The 14,429-nt window shown below is 42.8% G+C and overlaps 1 pseudogene; it reads left to right on the top strand.

The window, feature by feature from the left end:
* Positions 1 to 1,602: 1,602 nt before the first annotated feature.
* On the top strand, positions 1,603 to 2,277 carry LOC138840437 (ferritin light chain pseudogene; annotated as a pseudogene).
* The last annotated feature ends 12,152 nt before the right edge of the window (positions 2,278 to 14,429 follow it).

Below are 14,429 nucleotides of genomic sequence, written 5' to 3'. Positions count from 1 at the left end.
TTAGTAATGGCTCCTGCCTATAATCTTAGCTACTCAAGAAACTGAGATTGGAGGATCACAGTTCAAAGCTAGCCCAGGGAAGGAAATTCCATGAATATTTTATATCCAATTAACCAGGAAAAAGTTGGAAATGAAGTGTGGCTCAAGTGATTGAGTGCCAGTCTTGAGCAAAAAGCTAAGACAGCTCAAGACCTTGAGTTCAAGTCCCAGTACTTGCATACAACATACACATACAGAGAAAAACACACACATAGTGCTTTATTGGGCATGGTAATACAAGGCTGTAAGCTCTGCACTCCTAGAAAGTTGAGGCAGGAGGATTTATAGTTTCCAATCCATCTGAAACACAGTCAAAATTTCTCTCAAAAGAGAGGAGGAAGTAGAAGGGAAGGGAGGAGAAAAGGAAAAAGAAAACAAAGAAAATTGGTGGCTCATGCCTATAATCCTATCTACTCAGGAGGCTGAGCTCTGAGGATCTCAGTTCAAAGCCAGCCCAGGCAGGAAAATCCATGAGACTCTTATCTCCAATAAACCACCAGAAAACCAGAAGTGGTGCTGTGGCTCAAGTGATAGAGTGCTAGCCTTGAGCTGAAGAGCTGAGGTTCAGCACCCAGGTCCAGAGTTCAAGCCCCAGAACCAACTAAAAAAAGAAAAAGAAAAAAGAAAAAAAGAGGGCTGGGAAGATGGCTCAGTGATAGAGTACTTGCCTTTCATACATGAGGCCTGGGTTCAATTCCTCAGCACCATATAAGCAGAAAAAGCTAGAAGTGGTGCTGTGGCTCAAGTGGTAGAGCACTAGATTTGAGCTGAAGAGCTCAGGGACAGTGCCTAGGCCGAGTTCAGGACTATGACCAACAAGGAGGAGGAGGAGGAGGAGGAGGAGGAGGAGGAGGAGGAGGAGGAGGAGGAGGAGGAGGAGGAGGAGGAGGAGGAGGAGGAGGAGGAGGAGGAGGAGGAGGAGGAGGAGGAGGAGGAGGAGGAGGAGGAGGAGGAGAAGGAGGAGGAGGAGCAGGACGAGGAAGAAGAAGGAGGAGGAGGAAGAAGGAGGAAGGAGGAGGAGGAGGACGAGGAAGGAGGAGGAGGAGGACGAGGAAGAAGGAGGAGGAGGAAGAAGGAGGAGGAGGAGGAGGAGGAGGAGGAGGAGGAGGAGAAGGAGAAGAGGAAGAGGAAGAAGAAAAGAAGAAGAAGAAAGAAGAAGAAGAAGAAGAAGAAGAAGAAGAAGAAGAAGAAGAAGAAGAAGAAGAAGAAGAAGAAGAAGAAGAAGAAGAAGAAGAAGAAGAAGAAGAAGAAGACACAAGAAGACACAAGAAGACACAAGAAGACACAAGAAGACACAAGAAGACACAAGAAGACACAAGAAGACACAAGAAGCGCCAGCCAGTCCCGCGGATCTGTGTCTTGCTTAAACAGTGTTTGGACGGAACAGACCTGGGACTCCTCCTTTCCACCACCAACTGCCTCTCCACTCACGACCTCTGACCCTGATCTTCTCGCCCATTGCCTGCTTCCAGGACCAACCAACGCAGGTGTTTTTTTGTTGTTTTTTTTGTTTTTGTGTTTGTTTATTTTTTTCTGTGGTTAGTTCTGTATTGACAACCAGCCATGACCTCCCAGATTGGTCAGAATTATTCCACCGAGGAGGCTGCTGTCAAGGGCCTGATCAACTTGCATCTGCGAGCCTCCTACACCTACCTCTCTCTGGGATACTATTTTGATCGGGACGACGTGGCTCTGGAGGGCGTGGACCATTTCTTCCGCGAGTTGGCAGAGGAGACGCTGAGGGTGTCCAGAGCATCCTGAAGATGCAGAAACAGCGGGCAGCCACGTGCTGTTCCAGGATGTGCAGAAGCCTTCTCAGGATGAGTGGGGTAAAACGGTGGAAGCCATGGAAGCCGCCCTGGTCCTGGAGAAGAGCCTGAACCAAGCCCTTGTGGATCTTCATGCCTTGGGTTCTGTGCACAGACCCCCATCTCTGTGACTTCCTAGAGAACCACTTCCTGGATGAAGAGGTGAAGCTCATCAAGAAGATGGGAGACCACTTAACCAACCTTCGCAGGCTGGGGGCCGCCCCTCAGGCCCAGCTGGGCGAGTATCTTTTCGAACGCCTCACACTCAAACACGACTAGAAAACTCCAGAGTCCAGCAGCCTTTGAGGGGCCATCTCTGCCTTGCCAGATACCAGGGTTTCCGCCCGAGCTTCTGCCTCTAGCCATTGGGAAACTTCCTAACTAACCATCCTGGAGCCCTTCCCAAGCCTTGGACCAAATGAAAATAAAACTTTTTGCAGCAAAAAAAAAAAAAAAAAAAGAAAAGATAACACAAAGTTTAAATAGCCACAAAACAAAAAGATATTCTTAGGAGAAAAACACAAAGATGCAATCCCTACATGCCTCCCCTCTCTAATATATGTATGCATATGTATTTGTATATGTATTTGTATATATGTACATATATGTATACACACATATATGTTTTATATATTTACATATATTTATATATAGAACATATTTATATATTTTTATATATATAACATACGTGTATATAACATAACTCCAAGGTATGGAAATGAGATCTCTTTTTTAAAATTTTTATTTCTTAAAAAAATGGACACAAAATACTAAAGCAGTAACTTAACTTCACAGAGAAAAATGTTTCAAACAACGGTCACTATGTGACATTTCAACTTGACATGGTAGCCAAACATGTTTTGGTGGAAAAGTAATCCAATTGGCAAAAAGCTTCAAAAGTCAACTGGTAGCTTCTAATCCTTTTAGCCATTAGGATTCTTTCTAATTTTCCCTAGCCACCTCCCCACAGGGTACATTTTAGGGATTTCAGTGATCTCTCCTACTTGCATTGGGATGAGATAACAAACCTGTTCAGCAAGGCCAAGGATCCACCCAGACTGGCTTCTAAGAAGTGAAAGCAGGGTGGTTATCAGGCCTCATTGGCTCCTGTCTTCAACATCCAAGTCTAAACTTGATCAAAGATACACAGTGTAAAAGGAGCTTACTTCAGACATTCCTGTCCTGACTTAAGGTAGAGACCAACTACAGAGACTTGCCTAAGTGAGCAGGTATGGTGAGTACTGACAGGCTCCTTCAAGCCAAATGAGACTCTTGAAAACATTTCTGATTTGAAATTAAGGGCCAAGCCATTAACCTTGTGCCAGTGTGTCATATTTGTAGCCCTAGCTACTCAGCAAGGTGAGATCAGAGGATAATGGTTCAAAGCCAGCTCACACAGAAAAGTCTGTGAGCTTTTTAACCCCAATTAACAATCAAAAGGCCAGAAATAGAGTTGTAGCCTATGTGGTAGTCTTGAGAGAAAAAGCCAAACAAGTGCTCAAGGCTCTAAGTTCACGTCACAGTACTAGCACACACACAAATCAACTTACATAATCTTTTACAATAAATAACAAACTTAAATAAGAAAAAAAGGCAGATTGCAATTGATTATGTTTTAGTTTATAGAAGCTAAAATTATTATGTTTCCCAAAGCCTGCATTTTGGATTCTTAGCCACTTATTGATAAATTCAAACTTTAGATGGTTTAATATTTTTTTTTTTTTTTTTTTTTTTGTCGGCCGTGGGGCTTGAACTCTGGGCCTGGGCGCTGTCCCTCAGCTCTTCAGCTCAAGGCGAGCGCTCTACCACTTGAGCTACAGCGCCACTTCCGGTTTTCTGGTGGTTTATTGGAGATAGGAGTTTCACGGTCTCTCCTGCCCGGGCTGGCTTTGAACCGCGATCCTCAGATCTCAGCCTCCTGAGTAGCTAGGATTACAGGCGTGAGCCACCAGCGCCCGGCTAGATGGTTTAATATTATGAATGGTAGATGATCATTTATCCATGGCTGATTTCACTTGATTTAATTCTGACAGTACCAATGTCAAACTTTCAAGAAATTTTGAGGTTATATTAATGAACAACTACTTAATTTCCCATTATTAATTTAAAAAAAAGAAGTGTTGGATAAGGAGGAGCTAGACATCAGGTGCTGATGTTTCATGCCTGTAATCTTAGCTACTCAGGAAGCTGAGATCCAAGTATCAAGGTTCAAAGCTAGCTTGGGCAGGAAGGTCTGAGAGACTCTTATAACCACTTAATTAGCAAAAAATGAAAATAGATCTTAAGTGGTAAGGGCACCAGCAAAAAAATGCAGTACAGGCGCACACACACACACACACACACACACACACACACACACACACACACACACACACACGTCACAGTGGGCTGAATAACTCAAATATGCTTAGTTTTAGTTAGCACATGGGAACATTCAGAATAAATATGTGTAAATCTCTGAAGTGTTAAAATTAGTTCACAGTTCTCCATTTTGACACCTAAAAACATTCTTTAAAGGACTGCCAGCCACATATACAAAAAACAGAAACAAAAACCCACCTGGATCAAGAAGGCAGGTACAGAGCTTTGTGAATCAGATAGTTTCCTAACACAGATTTGTCCTGTGGGAGGAACCATTAAGGCCAGAGTTTCAGAAGAGGAGACTTTCTTTCTTTTCATGGCCTGTGTCTGAGGATGTGCTCAGGTAAAGAGGATAGTCAAGAGGATAGTGCTCTAAGAAATAGGCTTTTTCCTTATGAAGCCCATAATGCCCTGGTAAGGGGACAAGGTCAACAAGCCCCTTCTCCTGGACCCAGTGGGGAATGGCTCAAGTGGTAAAGAGCTTGTCTATCATGTATGAGGCCCTGGGTTCAATCCTCAGTATCTCAAAAAGGAAAAGAAGAAGAAAAAAAGCCACTCCTACTAGCAAGATGCACCAGAAAGGCCAGTACTAGGAAAGAAATTTAAGGAGGAACCAGTGGCTCACACTTGTAATCTTAGCTTCTTAGGATCCTGAGATCTGAAAATCACAGTTCAAAATCAGTCCAGACAGAAAACTCTGTGAAACTCTTATCTATGATTAACTACCCAAAAGCCAGAAATGAAAGTGTGGCTCAAATGATAAAGCTCCAGCCTTGACCAGAAAAAAACTAAGGGCCTGAATTCAATTTTCAGCACCAGCATGAGAGAGAGAGACACAGAGAGAAAGACAGAGAGAGGAAGGAAAGGAAAGGAAAGGAAAGGGAAGGGAAGGGAAGGATGCAAGATTGCTTTTTCTGTGTCTTTTTCTTTTCTTTTTAGATCAGAGACTTTATTTGGTTGCCAGACACTGGCACAGCAGAGATACCTGATAAAATTTGGTAAAGAAATGGAGAAGGGAAGGAAGGAAGGAAACACAAAGAAGACATGAGGAACTTAGAGCAATGCCTGAAGACGAACAGTTAAAAATGAGCTCAGGGAGAGGGAAAACTCAACTCCTCTGAAAGATGTCCTGCTGCCAGGTTCTTGGCTCCTCTCTTTCAGTCTCTATCTAGTACAATATAATTGACATGGTCTAAACTGACATCTTCCCCATAGCATGTCTATGCCAGGTGCTCTCTGCCATATTTCCCTTATAATAAGCTTTCTTTTACTATGTCTGTGTCTTGGCCTGAATTTTCTCCTGCCAGACACAAGGGCTGGGATTGTTCAGTTGCCCTAAATTTGCTTGTAGCATACTTGGTATGTTGGTAAGGAAGTTAGGGACTAAGTACATCTTTTCCTGACCTGTATTCATCCACTGGTTATGCTCTAGCATCTCTCACTGAACCTCTACTTCTTGCTTCAGCCTCCTACAAACCCCATTTCTCCGGTGTACCCATGCATAGCTAGCTCCGTAACTCCCCTCCCGCCCCACACTTTTCCTCATAAATTATTGCCCACACAAAGCACACCCCCTTTAAACTGCTCTCCTGGAACAAATGGCTTCCTTTAGCTTTGAGTGCCCTTACATACACGGCTTTCTATCCACAAACCAAAGCTCCCCTTAACATACTCACACCTACCCTCTGAGTAACTGCTTCCGTCCTGAGGTTCACCTGCCCGCAAATTAAATTCCTCCTAGTTTGAGGTTCAAACTTTCTCAATTGTTAAGCTAAAATGTTAGTTCCTGATTGATCAAACGGTAAAACACTTGTACAGTTGTCTGGAATTCATCAGCACCATCCTTTCTTTTCCTTCCTTCTTTCCTCCCTCCTTCCTCCTTCCTTCCTTCCCTCCCTCCCTCCCTCCCTCCCTCCCTCCCTCCCTCCCTCCCTCCCTCCCTCCTTCCTTCCTTCCTTCCTTCCTTCCTTCCTTCCTTCCTTCCTTCCTTCTTTATTTGTGAAAGTATTAGTGCTTGAACTCAGGGCCTGGGCACTGTTCCTTAGCTCAAGGCTGGTACTCTACTACTTGAGCAATAGCTCCACTTCTGGCTTTCTGGTGGTTAATTAGATATAATAGTCTCATAGACTTTTCTGTCCTGATGGCTTTGAACCATTATGCTCAGATGTCAGCCTCCTGAGTAGCTAGGATTATGGTGTGAACCACCTGCACCTAGTCCTTATCTTTCTGCATTAGAATCGCAAGTCCTTAGATCCCACCCAGAAGCCAGCAGAAATAGAGGTGCATGAACACTGGATTATTGTAACTTGAAAGTATAGCATGACAGCCCATCTTTTCTGTCCAACTAGAGTGCTATGACACTGCATTCCTGTTATTCAAGCTCTTATTAATAATACCTAATGTTTAGATATTATGATTTGAAAAGAATCATATAAATTGTTCTATGGCCTTGCCAATTATTGCTCTTACCTCTTCTTCAATACTGTAGGAATATTGCCCAACAATATCTTTGTTTAGACAGACAGACAGACAGATTTTTTTGCTGGTCATGGGTTTGAACTCAGGGCCTGGGTGTTGTTCCTGAGCTCTTTTGTTCAAGAACAGCCACAGCTCCATTTCCAATTTTCTGGTGGACTTTCTGCCTGGTCTGGCTTTGAATCATGATCCTCACATCTTAGCCTCCTGAGTAGCTAGGATTATAAACATGAGGCACTACACCCAGCTACACAATCAGTGTGTGTGTGTGTGTGTGTGTGTGTGTGTGTGTGTGTGTGTGTGTGTGTGTGTGTATGTGTGTGTGTGTGTGTGTGTTGTGTGTGATCTGAGGTTTGAACTCAGTGCCTTGCTGTTGCTAAGCAGGTGGTCTACTACGAGAGCCAACCCCCTCTCCTTTTTTTAGAGAGAGGGTTCTGCTTCATGGCCTGGATTGTAATCCTCCTATTTGTGCTGTGATGACAAGTATACACCAGCCAGCCCAGCTATTGATTGAGATGGAGTCTTGCAAACTTATATCTGGACCAGCCTCACATTTGATTCCCTAATCTCTGTCTCCCTAGTAGTTAAGATTATAGGCTTCAGGGCTGGGAAGGTGGCTCGGTGGTAGAGTGCTCGCCTCGCATGCATGAGGCCCTGGGTTCAATTCCTCAGCACCATATAAGCAGGAAAAAGCTGGAAGTGGTGCTGTGGCTCAAGTGGTAGAGCGATAGCCTTGAGCTGAAAAGCTGAGGGACAGCGCCCAGGCCCAGAGTTCAAGCCCCATGACTGGCAAAAAAAAAAAAAAAAAAAGATTATAGGCTTCAGCCACCATGCCAGGCTTTCTCTTTTCTAAATCCTTCCTCTCCAAAGTTGCATAACATATATTTATTCTTCTTTTCTTTTTCTATTGTACAAATGTTTTAAACTAATAGAAAACAGGGCTGAGATGTAGTTCAATGGTAGAGTACTTCTGTAGCACACAGAAGGCCCCTGGGTTTGCCCTCTCAATACTAGAAAGAAAGAAGGAAGAGAATAAGGGAAAGAGAAAAGGAGGAGGAAGGTACAGGTGGATCCATTGCAACAATGAGATGTACAAGTCGTTATATGGAAAAACGAACTTTACAACTTTGGTAGGGGGGGAGGAGGATGGGGGGGAGGATGGGAAGGGATGGGAAGGGGAAACAAAGGAGGAGGCTATAATGCTTGATAAGAAATATACTCATTATCTTGCCCATGTAATTGTAACCCCTCTGTATAGTATTTTCACAATAAAAAAAAAAAGGAGGAGGAAGGAAAGATTCAAGGAAGGAAGGGAAGAAGGAAAGAAAGGAGGTAGGGAAGGAGGGAGGGAGGGAGAGAAGGATTTTGCCGTAAGCTCTACTCTCCTCCAACCTTTTACATTCAGCCTAAATATGTAAACACATGAGATAATCCCATACATTGCTGTGACTCCTAACTATATGAAGATAGAAAGTTTTAATTAGCTCTTCCATTGTTGTATGATATTGGGAAAGTCAGAAACTTTTCCCTAAGCCTCTCTTTATTAATCTAAAAAATAAAAAATGAGAATATCAGTTGTACATACTCAAGGGTCTCCATAATTATACAAACTAAAAAGGACAAAAATATGAACTCCTGTAAACTGTAAAGCACTTCTTATATAGTCCTACTATATGGCTATTCACAACAGGGACACAATCTCAGTGTCCTATTTTCTATCATAAAATTAGGACTTTGTCTACTTGGCTCTTTTGGTTAAATTTGGTCACTATATTGCATCCAGTGAGATTTTTTTTCTAACCCCCCCTCTCTAATTTTACTGGTACTGGGTCTTGAACTCCTTGAATTTGAGGTCTTATGCTCTCAACTTTGCTTTTTCTCTGACTTGTTAGGATTACAGGCATGAGACACCAGCTCTTGGCTTCTCAGTAAGATTCTTTTTGTTAAGGCTAACATGTTTAAAATTACTTCATACTTAAAATAAAACCCAGACATCTTACCATGACCTGAATGGCTAGCCTCCCTTTCCAACCCTACTACAATATACCCTGGCCTTTATATGTTACATTCCTTCAGAACTCTTGTTAGCTGTAACTTCTGCTTGAGCAATCTACCCCAATCATTACACTATTCATTCTTTCGATTCAGGCCTCTATTCTACAGGGAGAGAATTTCCCTGAACTAAATTATTTGAAATCACCTGACCCTGTGTTACCTTTTCTTTATTTAAATCAACTTTATTGAGGTGAGGTTATTTCACATAAAATAAAATTCACCTAATTCAAGTGTACAATTTATCACCTTTGTAATATTTTGACAACTGGAATAAAATCACTATGTTCATTTACATTAATTACCATTTCTACTCCATCAGGAAACTACTGACCTGCTTTTCTAGCTCTATACACCGGTCTTTTCTGAGTATTTGATATATAAATAGAATCATGTAGCCCATGCACTTTATCTGTATTCTTTTTCTTAGTGTGTTGAGTTGATTCATTATGCAACATGTATCAATTGTTCCTTTTTATTGCTGAGTATTATTCCATTGTATAGCTGTGCATTGCATCTATCCATTCATCAGTTGGTGAACATTCAGGTTACTTCTGGGCTTTATCATTTATGGATAATGTTGTGAATAGTTCTGTGTGTTTAAATAGATGTTTTTATTTCTCTTGAGTAGATACCTAGAAACAAAATTTTTGTGGTGATCCTGAAGCCTAGGGGCTATCCCTGAGTGCTATACCACTCGAACAACAGTTCCACTTCTGGCTTTTTTTTTTGGTGGTTAATTGGAGTGTGGAGTTTTTCTGTCGAGGCTAGCTTTGAACCATGATCCTTATATCTCAGCCTCTTGAGTAGCTAGGATTACAGGAATGAGCCACCAGAACCCAGCATATGTTTATTTCTTGACATCCTTGCCAGCATTTAATAATGCTGATCTTATTTATTATAGTTATTGTAGTGAATGTGAAGTGGTATCTCATTGTAGTGGGGGGGGGGGTTCTTTTGCTTGTTTTAATTAGAAAAGCATGTAATTGGCCTAATTTTTTTTTTTTTTTGTCGGTCATGGGGCCTGAACTCTGGGCCTGGGAGTGGCACTGTGGCTCAAGTGGTAGAGTGCTAGCCTTGAGCAAAAGAAGCCTAGACCCTGAGTTCATGCCTCGGGACTGGCCTAAAGAAAAAGAAGAAAGAAAAGAAAAGAAAAGCCAGTGGCTCATTCCTATAATTCTAACTAGTCTAGAGACAGTGATTGTAAGAATTTAAGAAAACATCTCAACAGAAAAATCTGAGTATGGTGGTTCTCACATGCCATCCTAACTTCTGTTGGAAGTATAAATATGAGGACAGACATCCAGGCAAGCCAGGGCAAAAAGTGAAGACTTATCTCAAAAAATAATAATTATAGCTGAGTTCTAGCAGCTCATTCCTGTAATCCAGCTATTTAGGAGGTTGAGATCTGAAGAGTTTCAATTGGAAACCAACACAGGAAGAAAAGTTCATCTCCAGTCAACCAGCAAGACCAAACAGGAGGCATGGTAGATCACCCAACTGTGAGCAAGAAAGCTGAAAAATATTGAAGGCTCTCAGATTAAAATAAAGTCTTCACATTTGCTAGGCAAAGCCTAGCAAGCCCCAGTACCACCAAAAAAAGAGCAAGATGCAGAACAGTGCATATGATAAGAGAAGAAAAAACTCAAAATTTTGTATTTGTTTATATTTTCAAAAATACAGGCAGAAAGCATTAGAAGTGGCTCTAAGGGATGGGGGAAGTAAAAACCAATGAAGGGCCAGGTGCCAGTGGCTCACACCTGTAATCCTAATTACTCAGGAGACTGAGCTCTGAGGATTGCAAAGCCAAAAAAATCCATGAGATTCTTATCTCAAACTAACCAGCAAAACTAACTGGAAATGAAAATGGTTCAAGTGGTAGAGCAGTAGCCTTGAGTAGTGTAAAAGCTCAAGGACTGTGCCTAGGCCCTGAGTTCAACACGCCTCCCCCTCCTCCATACACACATACACACCAATGAGGAACAGGGCTTTTCACTCCATAGATTCTATATTACTTGTTGTTTTTTAAAACTATGTATCACCCATTCAAACTAAAACCCATTTTAAACTAAAAAGAAAATGGAGCTATTAATTTAATTGTGGTTTGTTTAATTAAAAATAGACATTGTATTTTGTTTGTTGTTCGGTGCTGGGAACGAAAACTACAGTATGGTTTTTTGCATACTAGGCAAGCTCTATACCACTGCTCTTAGCCCCTAGACATATTTTATTATTTATTTATTTATTTATTTATTTATTTATTGTCAGTCCTGGGGCTTGAATGGGCTTGGGTGCTGTCCCTGTGCTCTTTAGCTCAAGGCGAACACTCTACCACTTGACCCACAACGCCACTTCTGGTTTTCTAGTGGTTTATTGGAGATAAGAGTCTCACAGACTTTCCTGCCCAGGCTGGCTTTGAACCATGATCCTCAGATCTCAGCCTCCTGAGTAGCTAGGATTACAGGCATGAGCCACCAGCGCCCCGCCATATTTTATTTTTTTGTGTGTATGTTTTTGTACTGGTACAGAGGCTTGAACACAGGGCCTTGAGCTCTCTCTTGGTTTTCCCCATTCAAGGATAGAGCTCTAGGGCTGGGAAGTTGGCTCAGTGGTAGAGTGCTTGCCTTGCATGCCTGAGGCCCTGGGTTCGATTCCTCAGCACCACATAAGAAAAAAGCTGGAAGTGGCACTGTGGCTCAAGTGGTAGAGCCCTAGCCTTGAGCTGAAGAGCTAAGGGACAGTGCCCAAGCCCAGAGTTCAGGCCCCACGACCGGACCCAAAAAAAAAAAAAAGGATAGAGCTCTACAACTTAAGCCACAGATCCACTTCTGATTAGTTTTGTTAGTTAATTGGAGATAAGAATCTCATAAACTTTTCTGCTAGAGCTGGACCAGCTTGAGTAGCAAGGATTACAGGTGTAATCCACTGGTATCCATCTTCCTCTGACTTCCTTAGATATTATATTTTAAATACTGAAAAATTAGATCAATATTCTAAGTCTGGGTTTAAAAAAGAATTAGGGAGCAAGAAATTGGTGGCTCATGACTGAAATCCTAGCTACTTAGTGCTAGGTGTGCTCAGGAAAAATGGCCCCTTCTCCATTCTTTTCCTGGGTGCCCAGGCGGCCCCTTCTCTAGAAGCCCCTACCCAGCATTCCTAAACCAAATAACTGGCACACCTCGGGGCAGTTACCTTCCCTTTCTCTGAGGTAACATCCTAGACCACCCAGCCTCCTTTGTACCTTGGGAGGTCCCCACATGTGTGGCTACTCCTCCTCCTCAACCTCTCCCTACATTAACCCCAATCCTGCCAGAAGTCGCACCTTCTTCTTCCCTTCTCTTTCCTTCCTCTCTCCTCATGCCTCCATCTTGTGTGGCATTATGCAGTATGCTCTCCCCCTCAATATACTCTTTTCTGCCTGAACCACGTGGTGGTTTCCTTTCTGCTAAAACTTACACTTAGTAGTCTGAGATCTGAGAATAGCAGTTTAAAGCCAGCCCAGTATCCCTCGCCCACCCCACACAGAAAGAGACAGAGAATAGGGCAAAGCTGGGCGTTGTAAAGTTATTGATACAAGAAATATTGGTTGGAAAAGAAGGAACTCTTTTTTTCCTCCCAACGACAGGAAGATCACAGGTAAGAGGATCTTGGCAAAGTTTTGCTTTTTTTTTTTTTTTTTTTTTTTTTGTCCTTGGGGCTGGAACTCAGGGCCTAGGCCATGTCTGTAAGCATTATGCCCGTTTGGCCCTCAGCTCCACCCAGACCTGAGTTCCTCCCTGCCCTGGAGTTCCTGCCATACATCTGGCCCCTCCCTCTCTCTGCCCAGACCCACCTGAACTTCCAACTACCTCACTTCCTAATCCCCAGATCCTGCTGCTACCTATACCATGGGCACTCTCTCTCTCTGCGGGAAATATGGCTCCTCTAATAAACCTTGTAATAATCTTTCTCCTGTGCCTGCCTGCCTCTGCATGGTCCCCTGGCATGGATGTGATAGATCCTTTCAATGTCCCTTACAGCTTTTCCCATTCAAAGCTTGTGCTCTACCACTTGAGCCACAGTGTTGCTTCCAGTTTTTCTGCTTATGTGGTGCTGAGGAATCGAACCCAGGGCCTCATGCATGCAAGGCAAGCACTCTACCACCGAACTATCTTCCCAGCTGCCCACCCCCCCACCTCTGGCTTTTTAGAGGTTCATTGATTATAATGCCAGAGACTTGTGAAGGAAGGGGCAACACTGTCCAAAAAGAATTGTACTCATAGGTGGGTGCTGGTGGCTCATGCCTGTAATCCTAGCTAGTCAAGAGGCTGAGATCTGAGGATCTCCGTTCAAAGCCAGTCCTGGCAAGAAAGACTGTGAGACTCTTATTTCCAATAAACCACCAGAAAACTGGAAGTGGCGCTGTGGCTCAAGTATTAAGCACTAGCCTTGAGCTGAAGGGTTGAGGGACAGTGCCCACGCCCAGAGTTCAAGCTCCACAACTGACAAATAATAATAATTTTACTCATTACCTGACTTATGAAAAGGTAGCCCCTCTTTACATCACTTTAAGAATAACAATAAAGGGGCTGGGATGGTGGCTCAGTGGTAGAGTGCTTGCCTTACATGCATGAGGCCCTGAGTTCGACTCCTCAGCACCACATAAGCAAAAAAAAAAAAAAAGCCAGAAGTGGTGCTGTGGCTCAAGTGGTAGAGCGCTCGCCTTGAGCTGAAAAGCTGAGGGACAGCACCCAGGCCCAGAGTTCAGGCCCCACGACCAGACCCCCGTGCCAAAAAAAAACAAAAACAAGAATAACAATAAAATTGTATTTAAAAACAAAACAGAAAAACCCACAAGAATTTCAGAGACTTTCCTACCCAAGCTGGCATTGAACCACAATCCTTAGATCTCAGCCTCTTGGGTAGCTAGTATTACCGGTGTGGGCAACCAACCCCAGCTTATTATATTTTATTATCATCAATTAGTTGTACAAGAAGGCTTCATTTTGACATCTATGTATGCATACATTGTATCTTGAGCAGACTCACCTCCTTCAGTCACTCTCCCTCATACCCTCCCCTTCCCAAACCAATATCAAGAAGCTTCATTTCCCCATTTTTACATATTTACATAACTTATTTTGATCATATTCACCTTTTCCATTCCCCTTCCCACCTTGAAGTATTAGCCACACCCCAGACAGGACTTGTTTCACATTCTTAACACTTATTTTTGTTAAGCTGGTTAATCATTTTGATATGCTAAGTCATTAGAATTCCTGAGTTTGCCTGTGACGTTTCTGTCATGACCCTTTCACATATCATTCCTGATTCAAGTCTCACTAATCTGTTCACATCTCCCACTCCCTCAATTGTTCTCTTTTGAATTCCTGCAGCATAGATCATTAATACTTATCATATGCTACTTTTCACACTTTGTATTCTTTTCAACTTAAGGCTTACTTCCTCTCCATTCATGTAGAAAAGGACAGATCTAACCAATGACAATAAAATATATAGAAGCTGAGAGCTCATGCCTGTAAACCTAGCTGCACAAGAGGCTGATATCTTAGGATAGCAGTTTGAAGCCAGCTCCAGATAAGAAAGACCATGAGACTCTAATCTCCAATTAACCAACAAGAAGCTGGAAGTGGAGCTGTGTGGCAACCTAAAGCAGAAAAGCCAATGAGTTCGAGCCCCCTATACACATACCCA

This window comes from Dipodomys merriami, unplaced genomic scaffold (genome assembly GCF_024711535.1).
Source record: "Dipodomys merriami isolate MVZ:Mamm:240054 unplaced genomic scaffold, mDipMer1.0.p SCAF_1, whole genome shotgun sequence".
Classification (NCBI taxonomy): Eukaryota; Metazoa; Chordata; class Mammalia; order Rodentia; family Heteromyidae; genus Dipodomys; species Dipodomys merriami.
Note: the sequence above shows the minus strand (reverse complement) of the source record. Positions and strands in the feature narration are given on the sequence as shown.